Genomic DNA, 15,209 nt, shown 5'->3' with positions numbered 1-15,209 from the left:
ATTCTTGTGGGATCTTGTAAGATATCTTCGACGTTTTCACTTGCAAAGTATCTGCGTATATCTTCAGGGTACTGCCTGATACTGGTTTCAGAAACGTAGGATCTCGCTGTATTTATATATTCTGAGAAATTTCTAGATGGCGCGTGAGGAATGCATTAAACCATTTATTTCCCGTCTTTGAAATTCAAAGCCATGTTTGAAAGGATTGGGATGACCATCAGTATCGATTATAGCTTTTACTGTTTCACAAAGTAGGTTTTTGTTTAGAGGAAATCCTTTATGGGCTGAAGCAGTGATCCAACGCACTAATCCTTTGCAGTCGGAGGACCCATTTTTCGTTTTTCCGGGGTTCTACCTTTTAGTTTGTTAACAAGGGTAGAATGAGAAACAGTATACGTCCTTTCTGCGCCACGTATTGAACATACGTTGTTCCTAATATCCTCAATGGCTTATAATAGGTCATTTTCTGAGTATTTGAAAAATACTTTGGCTTTCTTAACCGTGGCAACCATTTTGCTGGAAAAGAAATAATATAAAAATTTCAAATCAGTGATTGACCAGTGGTAAAGCTAGTTGTTGACCACCGATCATCGGTAGTTGACCACTACACGGTGCCAGTAGTTAACCATTGTTTTTTGTGGTCAAAATCTGGACAGACATTTTCATTTGCAATATTAATAAGACAAAGAACTCAAATAATAAATGGTGTGCATTGTAAGAGCAAAAAAGATGGGAAATAGTCACTATTGCCGAAATCTAGTAATTGACCAATCAGGTTATTTACTAGATAATAGGTATAATTTTCAATATCATAATTGACTACTTGATTTTTTCCCAAAAAAACTCGAAAATATATTAAAATATTATCAAAAACCTTTTATGCTCTATATCTAATTTTGATTAGAATCCATTTAATGGCGTTGTTTGTATAATGTCTTTTCGATGATTACAGATTTAAATAAAACTGTTCACTTACCATGAATAATATACTAAGTCACACACTGTAACTAAAAATTGACAAGTCAATTTGTTACGCCCTCTCGACGCGCTCTATATAAATAAAGTAGTAGTATTACGGCACCATCTACTAGCCGAAGGTTAAAACAATACAGGAAACCTGATATATAGACGTTAAGATTTACAGGTATCTTATTTTTAGCTTTAGAGATATCTTTGGTCAATTACTGGTTGCTGGTCAATTACTGGTCAACTTACCCTACTTGGTTGGATCTTATTGAAAAAAATAGGTTATTTTACAGGAGAGTTTATTTATTATCACATTTTTTTTTACTATTTTTAGTACAAAACTTTTAAAGAATTTTAAATTTTTACACATTTTAGTGTACTATTTTTATAGAATCCTGGAGCACAAATGCATTTACATGTACAAGATAAAAAACACGGTCCATCACATGATTGTTTTTTGTGGTGGCAAGTAAGGTCATCTGGAGAACAACAGGGTTTACAGCCTGGAACCTCATTTTCACCACATTTAGGTAGAGCTATTAGACCTGTAATCAAAAAAATTAATATAAATAAATTTATTTTAAAAATCATTTATACAATATACATATATATATATATATATATATATATATATATACATATATATATATATATATATATATATATATATATATATATATGTATATATATATATACATATATATATATATATATATATATATATATATATATATATATATATATATATATATATAATAACAAAGATGACAAACCTATGATAAACATCGAAGGGACAGAGATAGAACACGTAGATGAATATCTGGGTCAAAATGTCAAGGTAAGCAAAGAAAATCAGACTACCGAAATAAGCTGAAGTGTAAAAATGGGATGGGCAGCATTCGGAAGACTCTCATACGTACTTAAAAATAAAAATATACCTCAAAGACTGCGAACCAAAGTATTTAATTCCTGTATCCTATCTGTACTTACATATGAAGCTCAAACCTGGACATTTACTAAAATAAACATGGAGAAGATCAGAACTCTCAGGAAGTTATGGAACGACAGATGCTGGGTATCTCACTCAAAGACCATAAAACTATTGAAAACATTCGTAATAGAACAAAAGTAAAAAATGCAGTCGAATTGGCTAAACTGAAATGGGCTGGACATAACGAACGTCTTACGGATGGCCGATGGAATAAACAAATCTGGAATTGGCGGCCATATGAAGCCAAAAGACCACGATGACGACCGCAAATGCGATGGAGCGACGATATTAAAAGAACTGCAGGGCCAATGTGGAAACGTCTTACAAACAACAGAGATGAATGGCGAGAACTAGAAGAGGCATATATTCGGCAATCCAAATAGAGAAAAGGGCTTAAATATATATATATATATATATATATATATATATATATATATATATATATATATATATAAATATATATATATATATAAATTTGACTACCAAATATTATGCGTAATCTATTAAATGGATGAATAAAATTTGATGCTCTACCTGCAATCACACTATTATCCTAATACGCTGATCAGCTTAAGTCACTAACTTCCTAGTGTCCTAATCAGCTTAAGATGGAATACTGGTAGTTCTGTTATGACATTGTGAAGTCACACTCAACTTCTAATACGGTGATTGGCTTGGGTCACTAATTGCCTTATATGGTAACGAGTAGTTCGGTGATGACACATAAATACAGATAATAATTTGGTGTGATTTAATTATGACCATTGTGAACGAGTTTGATTTAATTTAATAAAATAGCTATATTTACGTAAATACGTGTTTTAACTATTTTAATAGACGATACTATTTTAATAGACGATATACCTGTATGTTATAGAGATTTTAAGATGAATTATGAAGGTTCTATGGGCAATCTAAGTTGTTGAAAAACATTAAATTAAAGTATATATATATATATATATATATATATATATATATATATATATATATATATATATATATATATATATATATATATACAGTAATGAGTGCCTTAAGAACCGGCAAAATAACGCAAAAGATAGAAAACATAATCCGTTGTGAAATAAAAAGAGATGAAAGTAGTAGAGGTGGAAAATTATCGATAGAAAGCTCTAATTTACATTACATTATATTATGGTTGACTTCAGTCATAGTAATATGTTTCACGTAATGCAAGTAAAAACAGTTTAAGTAGGAGTATTTTTTTATCCAAAATTAAGGTATCGATCAATAATAAACTATGATTTGAGACGTCGCATACACTCTTGTCAATACAGAATTATCATAGCTTCTTATTCTGTATTCGTCAACAAAGAATTAGTTATCAAATTACTACTAATTAAACTGTTTATTTGCATTGGCTTTATTGCCTTCAATCAGTTTTTACTTTATGCGAAATTTAAAAAGTGTTAATGTTTGACGTCATACTTGTAATATTATGACTGAAGTCAACTAGCTCATAAGCTAACGTCTAAAGGTGGGAAACTATCGATAGTCCTAATATAATGTAATGTAAATTATAGGTTTCTATCGATAATTTCCCACCTCTACTACTTTCATCTCTTTTTATTTCACAACGTATTAGGTTTTCTATCTTTTGCGTTATTTTGCCGGTTCTTAAGGCACTCATCACTGTATACATATATACATACATGTATATACATATATATATATATATATATATATATATATATATATATATATATATATATATATGTATATATATATATATTATATATATATATATATATATATATATATATATATATATATATATAAGTATATATATATATATATATATATATATATATATATATATATATATATATATATATATATATATGTATATATATATATATATATACTTTATATAAACATATAAAGTATACATTAAATTAAAGGAAATACTAAAGTAGCATAAATTTAATTTGTAACAAAAAAGAAAGAATAAAAAAAAGTAATTGCAGATTTGACGATACTTGTAAATACACACTATTTAGATAATTTAAGTGACAGCAATTTTTAGATTGATTTGTCAAATATGTAAAACAAAAACTTGATTGAAAATTTCATCTCAATCGGACGATAAAAAAATTTTTGAAAGTGTTTTAAAAGTTTCAATATGTAAAAATATCGAACTACAGAAACGGTTTTTCTCCACAAAAAAAATCATGACAACGTATCAAGTAACTTTTCACTACATCCAGTATATTTACTTTTATGTAAATATTAGATATCTATCTGTTTTTAATTTTCTTGCAATTGTAATTTTATTTCTAAGATGTATTGTAGTGTAGTGCTGCTGTATTGAACAACTAAAATAAAATGAAATAACATATTATTACTATACAATTGCTTATATTTTTATAAAAGAAGACTAGGTACGAATAAACAGTTTATATTTATTTCATGAAATAATTATTATTTTTTAATATTGATTTTCTCAATTTTAGTATAAACACAAAACATTTCTCCATCATTCTCGGTCAGCAAACTTGCTTTCTTGAAACGACACTTTACATACAACACTGGTACTCATGAAGCTCTGAAGCTATGGAGAGCGACCGGCCCAAACCAGGCTCCAGAGAATTCTATAAAGCAATTTCCTCTGAGAAAAGAGGACATAGAACCAATTCCATCCACACACTGAGAGACAATCAAGGCCGTATGATAATCGACGGTAAAGAAGTAACTGAAGAATAGAAAGAGTATTTTAGGGACCTTCTAAACATCATACAGGAAGAACAGCAAAAAGAAGATATCTATATCACAGCGCACATGCCCGTCAAAAATTTCTCCTTTAAAGAAAACCAAAAGGCCTTAAATAAGCTAAAAAATCACAAAGCGCCGGGTATGGACGAGATACCAGCAGAACTTCTGAAATATGGAGGAGACGCACTACATCGCCAAATCCACCAGCTAATAACGCACATATGGTTAGAAGAAAGAATACCAGCACGATGGAAGGATAACATAATAGTGCCCATCCACAAAAAATGAGCCAAACAAAATGCGCGAATTATAGAGAAATTTCACTCCTAAACACGGCATATGAAACCCTCTTAAACATCATTCTAAGTAGACTAATCCTTTATGCTGAAAATGTCCTAAGCGAATATTAAGCCGGTTTTAGGGCAAACAAATCAACAATAGATCAACTATTCACGCTGAGACAACTTCTAGAAAAGGGATGGGAGTATAACAGACCCAAACACAATCTTTTCATAGATTTTCGACAGGCATATGATAGCGTAGAAAGAAGCCAAGTATTGAATGCCATGGCGGAGTTCTCAATACCAAAGAAACTCATTTGGAAGACCAAAGTCTGTATGGAGGATGGAATATCTAAAGTACGTGTAAATAATAAACTGTCTGGCAGCTTTGAAATCAACACTGGACTCAAACAGGGTGATGCGTTATCTCCACTACTTTTTAACCATGTATTAGAGAAAGACATGAGGTCGGCCGAAATAAAAACAGAATTGCTATCTCGATCTCGTTGGAGACTCCATCCTATTCACGAAAGATAACTTTAACAAGGTAGAAGGAGCAACAAGCGAAGTAGGGCTGAAGATTAATGAAGAGAAGACGAAATATATGTGTATAAATAGAACGACACGAAGAGACAGAATAGGACAAAATGTGACTGTCAAAACCTTCAATTTCGAAACAGTACAACGTTTTAAGTATCTGAAGGCCGTAATCACAGCTGACAACGATGTTACTGAAGAAATAAATAAAAGACAGAATCCAATCTGAAAACCGCTGTCTATTCGCACTGGATAAGCTCATAAAATCAAAACATCTTACAAGAAGTTCAAAGATAAAAATCTATAAATCCATCGTCAGACCTGTAATAACATATGGATGCAAAATGTGGACCATGACCAAAGCAAACGAAGAAAAACTCAGACGCTTTGAACGAAAAATATTTAGAAAAATTTTCGGACCTCACTATGACATCACCACAAACCAGTATAAGATCAGAACCAATACCGAATTAAAAGCACTCTACAATGACGCCGATATTGTCCAAGAAACTAAATCACAGCGACTAAGATGGGCAGGCCACGTGCACAGACTGCATAACGAGAGACTTGTAAAACTGGTATGAGAGGAGATTCCTACAGGCAAAAGACCACTCGGACTTCCCAGAATGCGGTGGAGAGATAACATCTAAGCAGATCTCCGGAAAATGAACATTCCATTTGACCCTAGGTTGATGGAAGACCGAACAAATTTGAAAAAAGTTGTACAATCAGTCAAGACCCACCCAAGGTTGTAGCGCTACGTGATGATGACTGGTACTCAAATATCTCGCTATGTCATTCTTAATCATTTGACCACTACGAACACAGATATCACGCGGGTAGTTCTGGTCAGTAAAATCTTGGAATTCATAGCGGTTATTAACGACTTGTGTCCCATTGGTAATTTAGATCACGTGGTCACACAATCTAGCCCATTAGAAAGAGATGCATTGACTGCTTTGCGTCAGCTTTCTCTGTCGCACTGGGGGAACGACGCTGTATTGCAACGCTCATTCTATTTGTATTATATATTTCCGTAACTCCTAAGGACATGTCATTTTCTAAAGGATGTGCATTTTGCAGAGGTTGCGTTCATTTTTATTATCTGGTTGCTTGCGTATCACCACCCCCACCTTACAAAATCATGTTAGCATATGTTATGTAAAGTGAAATAATGAAGAAACGTTAGTAAAAAACCAAAATCATATAATTATCTTAATAAGTGTAAATACAAAACGAAGTTTTGTATTTACACTATTAAGATAATTATTAAATTATATCATAATTTAAACGTTTATTTGTGAAGAGTCTTACCAGTTATCGAGGCCACAGCAGCAGCAAGAAAAATTGTAACAAATGCAGTTTTCATTTTTGGTGCCAGTTGATGTTTCTATTTTGTTACTATGCCAAACTGCAAATTAGAATTTGTTTTGTTTAATACAATCTAAAATTTCTGTACATACATAAATCCAAACTATAATTAAACTATAATTTTATTAGGTATTATGTTTTTTAATTTATTTGTTTTGCGCAATAAGTATTAGAAAACAGGACAATAATATATACAGGACCGTTTATAACGTTTGTGTTCCAAAGTTTCTGTAATTCATTTTATAGAAGCGGTAAAAATTATACATCAAACAGCAACAATCACTGATCTCATTCCAAGCTGTCTAGTAAATTTAGTAATATTTTTAGAGGGAAAATACAGACATTTAAAACAACTTATGCATATTAAATATTTATTACATCATTTAACAATGTAAATATTAGGTAAAAGTAAAAAAGACCCAGAAATTTTGTCAACGATCAAACGAAGAAAACTCGAATATTTGGGTCACCTGATGAGAGGACATAAATACGTATTAACAAGGAAAAGACAGTTAAGATTTTATTTCACGTATAGGGAGCTTGCGCATCCGTTTATACGTATTTCAGCCCAATAGGCATCATCAGAACGGCTTTCGCAAGCGCTCTGAACGTGAAATAAATCTTTTCTGTCTTAGGAAGCAACTATAACATGGCTTCGTATAGACGCAATGTAGCGACATCTGATAATAAAATCGTAGACTAATTTTCGAAACCAAATTCAAGAATTCCGCTTTAATCTGTGCCTTCTAAGAATTGCAAGGCAAAAACAGACGTTGATAAAGGTGTTAAGAGAGACATGGGGAATCTAAAAATTGCATTCCACAACGTATCTCCTCAACTAAGCAAAATTCTTAGCGAATTGGTTTCTAGTACTCGTACAGAGTATATCGAAATAACAAGGAAAAGACAGTTAAGATTTTATTTCACGTATAGGGAGCTTGCGCATCCGTTTATACGTATTTCAGCCCAATAGGCATCACCAGAACGGCTTTCGCAAGCGCTCTGAACGTGAAATAAATCTTTTCTGTCTTAGGAAGCAACTATAACATGGCTTCGTATAGACGCAATGTAGCGACATCTGATAATAAAATCGTAGACTAATTTTCGAAACCAAATTCAAGAATTCCGCTTTAATCTGTGCCTTCTAAGAATTGCAAGGCAAAAACAGACGTTGATAAAGGTGTTAAGAGAGACATGGGGAATCTAAAAATTGCATTCCACAACATATCTCCTCAACTAAGCAAAATTCTTAGCGAATTGGTTTCTAGTACTCGTACAGAGTATATCGAAATAACAAGGAAAAGACAGTTAAGATTTTATTTCACGTATAGGGAGCTTGCGCATCCGTTTATACGTATTTCAGCCCAATAGGCATCATCAGAACGGCTTTCGCAAGCGCTCTGAACGTATTACTTCAAAATATAATGCAAGGAAAATCCAGGCCGTAGAAGAATGCCATGGTTGCGTAATTTGATAGAGTGATTTGGCTGTACCACTAATGAACTCTTTAGGTCAGCTGTTAACAAGGTCAGGATAGCTTTGACGATTTCCAATCTCCGACAGGAGTGGCGCAAGGAGAAGAAGAAGAAAAAAATGACACTTTTTCAAATAAAAAAAAAAGGTTTCTATAATTCGATACCCTAAAATTAAGAAACTAACCTATATTTCAATAAAAAAAATCACACACCTAAGTGTTTTTTTATCACTACCAGCACATTCTTTATGTGACCATCTAAAGCAACTTGTACTTATCACTACCAGCAACACTGTATACACTTTTCTCCTTGTTGGTGATTTGAACAATGTTCAGTGAAGAAAATACACTCTGCGTTACTTTCTTGATCGATATCCATATCTGAATCATCATAAGTAACATTTGAGTTATTTTAGGATTCATTTTTTTCCTTTACTTTCTTTTTAACCTTTTTGTTTTTGACAATCGTCTTCTTTTTAGTTTTCCTTAAAACTTTTAATTATCGCAACTTTATTTTTAAGTGATTCTTTACTGTGTTTTCTTTAATTCTAGCCTCTAAATCATCTTCGTTGGGCGTACTTATAACTAACGCCGGAGAAACGGGTTTTACGTCCGCAGTTTGAAGTGGATATCAATAAACTGCAGGATGATAAAGGTGAAAAGTAAACTTTTATATTGTTGGATAACTGATTAATTTCCACACTGCTAGTCATTTGATGTTTCGGAGCGGTTTTTCAATAGACAGTTGAATTGAGCTAACAGTGTGATTTAATTCAAATAGCAGAGCCTTATCAGCAGTATTGAAGGTTGAATGTAAAAATTCCTGCTTTATGAAACCCGTTGATTGATATCTCAGTAGTCGCAGATTTTTGACAATCAAGGCAGAATAATGAGCATATTTTAATCCCACATTTCGGAAAGGATTATTCTTTAACCAATTTTGGATTTCTATTCAATAGTATGTTTTTAATAATGACATAAAACACAAATCTACCGGTTGGACTTTAGGTGACGTATGGGGAGGGATGCATATAATAAAAAATATTTTGTCTAGCTAAGTCTATAACGTCCAGATTCCGTGTATGGCTTATATGTCCATCAAAAATGAGCAACACGGGATAGTCTTCTGAAGGTTTTACATGATTGATAAAATATTACATCCATCCTGTAAAGATGTGGCTCTGTATCTATCCTGAAGGGTGACAATTAGAAATTAACCCAGCTGGGGCTCCGACTAATAGCTTTGCCTTCATTTTTTGCGTAAGAATAGAAACAACGTAGGAATGAATCCTCCGGCAGTATCGTGCATATAAGTACAGTTACTGGCGCCCCTCTCTTTGCAGCAGTTATGGCTCCTACGTGTTTTTTTCCTTTTAGGTTGATGACCCTAGAAATCTTGCATTGTACGGTGGTGATACCATTTTATCAACAATATACATACTTAGGGGTTTAAAATTTATCTGCTCCATAGCTGGTTCCAGGATATCAAAAAAGGTTGGTATTTGCTAGGGTAAAACTTTTTATTCTGTTTCCTGTGGTTTTCTTACAGATAGATTGGGATGGCGTCTGAGGAAATTTTGGAGCCACATTTTACCGGCTTTGTCATCTCTTTTTAAAAAGGAATAAAAAAGGTTATTTCAGATATCAAGTTGGTATACTTTTCTTCGAATGTCTGCAAGTACTGGGCCATAATATTTAAGAATATATAACCATAATACTGCCTTTTTTCAAACAGTACTCTACCAAGTCTTCTTGCATTTCTGCTGATAAAACTGGTTTTTGACTAAATCCTAGCACACATTGCTCCTATGGGTCTTTCTCACGTTTGTTAATGGTTAAATTGGGAACATTAAAGCACTTTGACGCCTTCATGTATTCCATTTTTTACTTTTAATAGTGTCAATAGCATTTTTTATATGTTCTCGATTCCATTTTAAAAAGAAAATATACAGACTAACATGTTTTGAATAACATAATAACATTATATAGGTGGATTCCTAATTTTGGATATCCAATTATAAGATTTCTTTCTTATCCAAAATTAGGCAAACTTAATGTTTTCCTAATTATATATATATATATATATATATATATATATATATATATATATATATATATATATATATATATTTGAAACGTATAATAAAAGTCGGGAGTCAAAATTGTTCCATAAAAACACATGAACGGCATTGCACTGTTTTTATTCAGAAAAATGTGTTACACTCTTTAAAAATCCAGGAAATTCTTGTCAACCGCAATTTGTCCATTGAATGAACCAGCTTAGTCATCTGAAACAGAAAATTGTCAATGCTTTCAATAATGAAAATAGGTTTCATTTTGATTAGTATTTCTATTGTGAATGATAGGTAATAATAAATACAGCAAAACCTGTCAATAACGGTCACTAAAAATGACAGAACTATTGGGCGATATAAAAAGGTGGCCGCTAATACCAGGTTTTGTAGTCCACAAATTTTGGTTTGGGAAACTTTGAAACTAGCCGGCTAGTACAAGTGGCAGGTTTTGACAGGTGGCCGTTAACACAGGTTTTACTGTAACATTGCTCGTTAAAGATCCCTACCTGTGGTTGGAACACCAGGGCATTCGTCAAAATTTTCCGTTGGTGGAAGCGTGCTCCGGCCGTCGGTGTTTAGTTTTAATCGCAGAAGTAGATCGACGCCGACGTTAAATAAAGAAATAAAAAAAGGAGTGATTATAATAATAATAATTTACCTTTTACGACTAATTATAAGGTAAGACGGAGAAAAAATCCACAGCTGCAGGACCACAGAATCTCATAAGGCTCATTAAATCGCTGTGCTTGGCTTTTGAAATTGCGAGGGGTCCTGAAACAACATACAGGGAATAATATTATAATTTTTCGTGATACCTTATACCTTACCTGAGTAGGCTGGTAATGGTAATTCAAATTCTCCATTTTTCAACTCCGTAGTTGTTAAGGTCATTCGTTTCTTCAAGGTGCTTGAAAAGAATGGTCCATTGTAAGAAGATCGATGATTTATAATTCGACTGTGCTCTGATGTGGCAACAACCTCTTTCAAAACCTGAGTTTTAAAAGGGCATTTTGGAACATACTTTTTGTTCAAAAATGATTTCCAGTCCAAAACTATTTTTCGTGTTACTTTCACGACGATGAATAGAGACGGCTTTACGCGGGACCCCTTAATCATGTCTCTAAACTCTTTTGGTACTTCAAAAGGCATTTTTAGATTCCACAGTCCAACATTCTTGTCACACTCTGAGTATGAATGTCCACGGATGGGATATTTAAATTTTATTTCACGAAGCAAATGGATTTTGTTGTTTACGATATAATGTATGAATCGGAATATTATGAAATTAATGTGTGAACGTTATGTTATCAATGCATAAATGTCTTGTTGAACATTTAATCATTCAGAAAAATAATTATATTCGATATTCACAAATGTTTGTTCTTACAAAAAAACTTTCTATTATTGAAACACGCATTGTTTAATAATAATTTTTAAAGCAATTCAACCCTATCTACCGTGAAACTTGTGACATATCTGGTTCTTTCACTGGACGCATGGACAAAGCTGGTTTTTTCCCAGTACCCCGAAACTTTGAAGTGTAATTACTCATGACAAGACTACTTTTTGCCCTGTACGATAGCTCTAAAATGTGCTTCTCCGCGTGTTCTATGCCATAGAATAGAAATCTGAAATTTGAAAAAAATTGACATGTGTGGTTTTTTCCCTGTAGTCTTCATATATATATATATATATATATATATATATATATATATATATATATATATATATATATATATATATATATATATATATATATATTTGTGAACAAACAGAAGAAATAATAAAGATAAGACACGAGAAGATAGATTAGAAAAGGCAGACAAATAGATAACAAGTGAGATAGGTAAAATTGCCAAAGATAAGAGAAAATAAGAGATAATAATAATTTTTTGGGGTTACAAGGGGAAAATTAACAAACCTTAGAAGCGAAAAGAGAGAAGGAAAAAAGATAAGAATATTAATGTTATAAGAAATAAAAAAAGAAATACAAGAAAAGATATTAACAGTTAATTATTAAATAAATTTGGTCAACACACTACATAAACAAATAAAAAATATATTAGGTGGACTCCATCCACCTACTTACATAAAAACATATACAGCCTGATCTTTCTCCTGGTCGAAGATTTCGTAATAGTTAAATATTTTTATTAGCAAATATTCAGAAATACTATATTATCAGGAAGCTTATTAGAAGTAGATAAATAAAATTCAGTAGATAAACAAAACAAAACATATTCAATAACTGAATCCCAGATGGGTGTATTCCAAAAACAAGAAATACAAATAAATCTACCATAACATGTAAAAAAATCCAAATTTTTTTAATATGATAGGCAAAGACACATGCACATATAATATGTGCATATGTGCATATAAATATTATTTACAATAAGTTGCAAAAGTACAGAGACAAGAATATAAAAATCGGTTTTAGCAAAAATTAAAATAAGGACCAAACTGCACTTGGTTCACAAGAAGCTACAGTGCACAGATTCTAAATGTGCCGGTGGGAGATGGCTTCTATGCGCTGTATTATAGTCGATGTATGAGAGAAAGTTTTCAAAATAATGAAATAACAAATAATAATATAAAATTTGTTATTTCATTACTTCGAAAACTTTTTCTCTTATACACCAACTATAATACAACGCATAGAAGCCATCTCCCACCGGCATATTTAAAATATGTGCACTGTACTAGTACAGCTTTTATTTAAATAATGAATGTTTGTGATTAATATTTGTTAATGAAAAGATATGAAAGTTAATGAAAATTCTGAAAAGTTCTATTGATGAAATAGTTGTTCCTTACAGGAAATGACTGCATCGGTAGTTAGCTTTAACAACCGATCAGTAAAATGTTGCCGAAGATGGCCTGTAGATTACTCTACTTTTGTAGATAGTTGGAGGTAATATAATTACTAAGACTACTTATAGTAACTCTAGATGATGTTGCCTCTTAAATCGCACTGAATTTAAACTGTATTTAGCTTTAGTATCAAACACTGAAGTTAATTTTTAATGTATATTTAGTCTACTCGGGTGTTAGATCTTAGATCAAACTGCTTAAGATACAATAGAAGTGTATATTATACACTTATAGATTAATTCCCAGAGAAAGAAATACGTCCAAACTCTTTGACGGCGCAACCAAGTGTCAGTTTAATCTCTTAGACTACCCAACAAAAAGTAATTCTCTCTTTCTCAAATTGGATATACTCTTCCCTAGAAAAGAATAATCCCCACTCAAAGAATTCCTTCTTAACAAGAACCGACTTATTTTCATTTTCGGCGCAAACATATAAACATAACGATATTTTTTAAAGAGAGAAGCAAAAATGCAAATAACTGTACAATATTGAGGAAAAGGTTCTCTTTGAAATAAAGTTGCCACTTCCTTGACCCAACTGTCACAACTCAAAGGCGACCATAAAGCAATCTACTTATTTCAGCATTTCTTTTAAGGAATAACAAAGCTAAAAGATATACGAAGAATTAGGTCTATGACGATACAAAATTCTAAAGTATCGTTACATTCTCATAACATACTATATCAGCTAGATTTTTGATTACGACCATTGGCGTACTTGCGGTAATTGCAAAGCGTTTTTAAAACTAATCTTACAGCAATATATAATAATTAGTTACTAATTTAATTATAAAAAAAATATTACAGCCTTCAGAAAACTAAGGTAATGACTCTACAATATTCCAAGCAGAATTTTATAGTAATAAAATATTGCTGCAAGAACTTATCACGATATCTGCAGAAAAAAAAATTTAAATATCATTTCTGATAGCCAGACGATATTGAAATCGAATAGAATTGACTCCAAGTTAGTTCAAAACTGTCTTTGGAATCTGATTAAGACCAGAAAAAATCAACAAAGTAAATTTACTTTGGGTTCTTGGATATACTGGTATAGAAAGAAACGAAAAAGTGGACCTACTTGCCAGGGAAAGGGCAAAAGAAACTTTCATAGACCCAGAACCTGTCGTTGGCATAGCAAGAAGCACAGCCAAAAGAACAATATCGGACTGGGTGAAACGAATGAAACAAAATCACTGGTACAAACAAGTGAATCTCAAACTTTTGAAGGCTTTTATACATGAACCTTCGAAGACAGATTCAAAGATCTATAAGATATTATTAAAGGTGATTTTCGTATTATTGTATTTCTTCTAACAGGACACTGTTGCCTCAAGGTACACATGAACAAAATCGGACTGACAAACAGTGCGAGTTGCAGATTCTGTCAGGCTGATGACGAGACGGAGAAACACGTTTTGTGAAAATGTTCAGGGTTGAATAGCATTAATAGCATGAACTAGATCCTTACGACTTCGTATAGAAGTATCATCCAAGGCCATAATAAACTGTGTTAAAAAGCTAGAAGCAATAAATTTAACCTAGGGATGAGAGACATAGATCTCTTAGGTTGAGGGAAGTTAAGAGTCCACCCAAATTGAATATAACCTAATCTATTGCTAAGGGTCTCATATTTAGGCCAAGAGATCAATACAATCTCTACAAAGAATGAAATTTTAATGTCAACATTGAAGGTGGAAGTGGACTAGGAAACAGATAACATATGTGATTTGACAAATAATAAACAAATAAGAAGCCGTATGTCAGTACAATAAAAAAAATTACAGCATTCTAACAAAGAATTTCGAACCGCCATTTATACCTTCACTCTGATTAGAGTAGGGCGCCAGAATAAGAACAAAAAAACGTTTATCATTATATATTTTAGTGCAGGATTACAAGGCTAT

The 15,209-nt window shown here is 32.2% G+C and overlaps 1 long non-coding RNA gene across 1 annotated transcript; it reads right to left on the bottom strand.

Moving 5' to 3' along the window:
* Positions 1-1,248: 1,248 nt before the first annotated feature.
* LOC140442741 (uncharacterized) lies at positions 1,249-6,971 on the bottom strand. The gene is made up of 2 exons (XR_011951132.1): positions 6,823-6,971; positions 1,249-1,511 (listed from the first exon to the last, which is right to left on the bottom strand). It is a non-coding gene; the product is annotated as an uncharacterized lncRNA (long non-coding RNA).
* Between the last annotated feature and the right edge of the window lie 8,238 nt (positions 6,972-15,209).

The sequence above is a fragment of the Diabrotica undecimpunctata genome, chromosome 6, assembly GCF_040954645.1.
Source record: "Diabrotica undecimpunctata isolate CICGRU chromosome 6, icDiaUnde3, whole genome shotgun sequence".
Taxonomy (NCBI): Eukaryota; Metazoa; Arthropoda; class Insecta; order Coleoptera; family Chrysomelidae; genus Diabrotica; species Diabrotica undecimpunctata.
The sequence above is the reverse complement of the archived record's forward strand: the minus strand, read 5'-3'. Positions and strand labels throughout refer to the sequence as shown.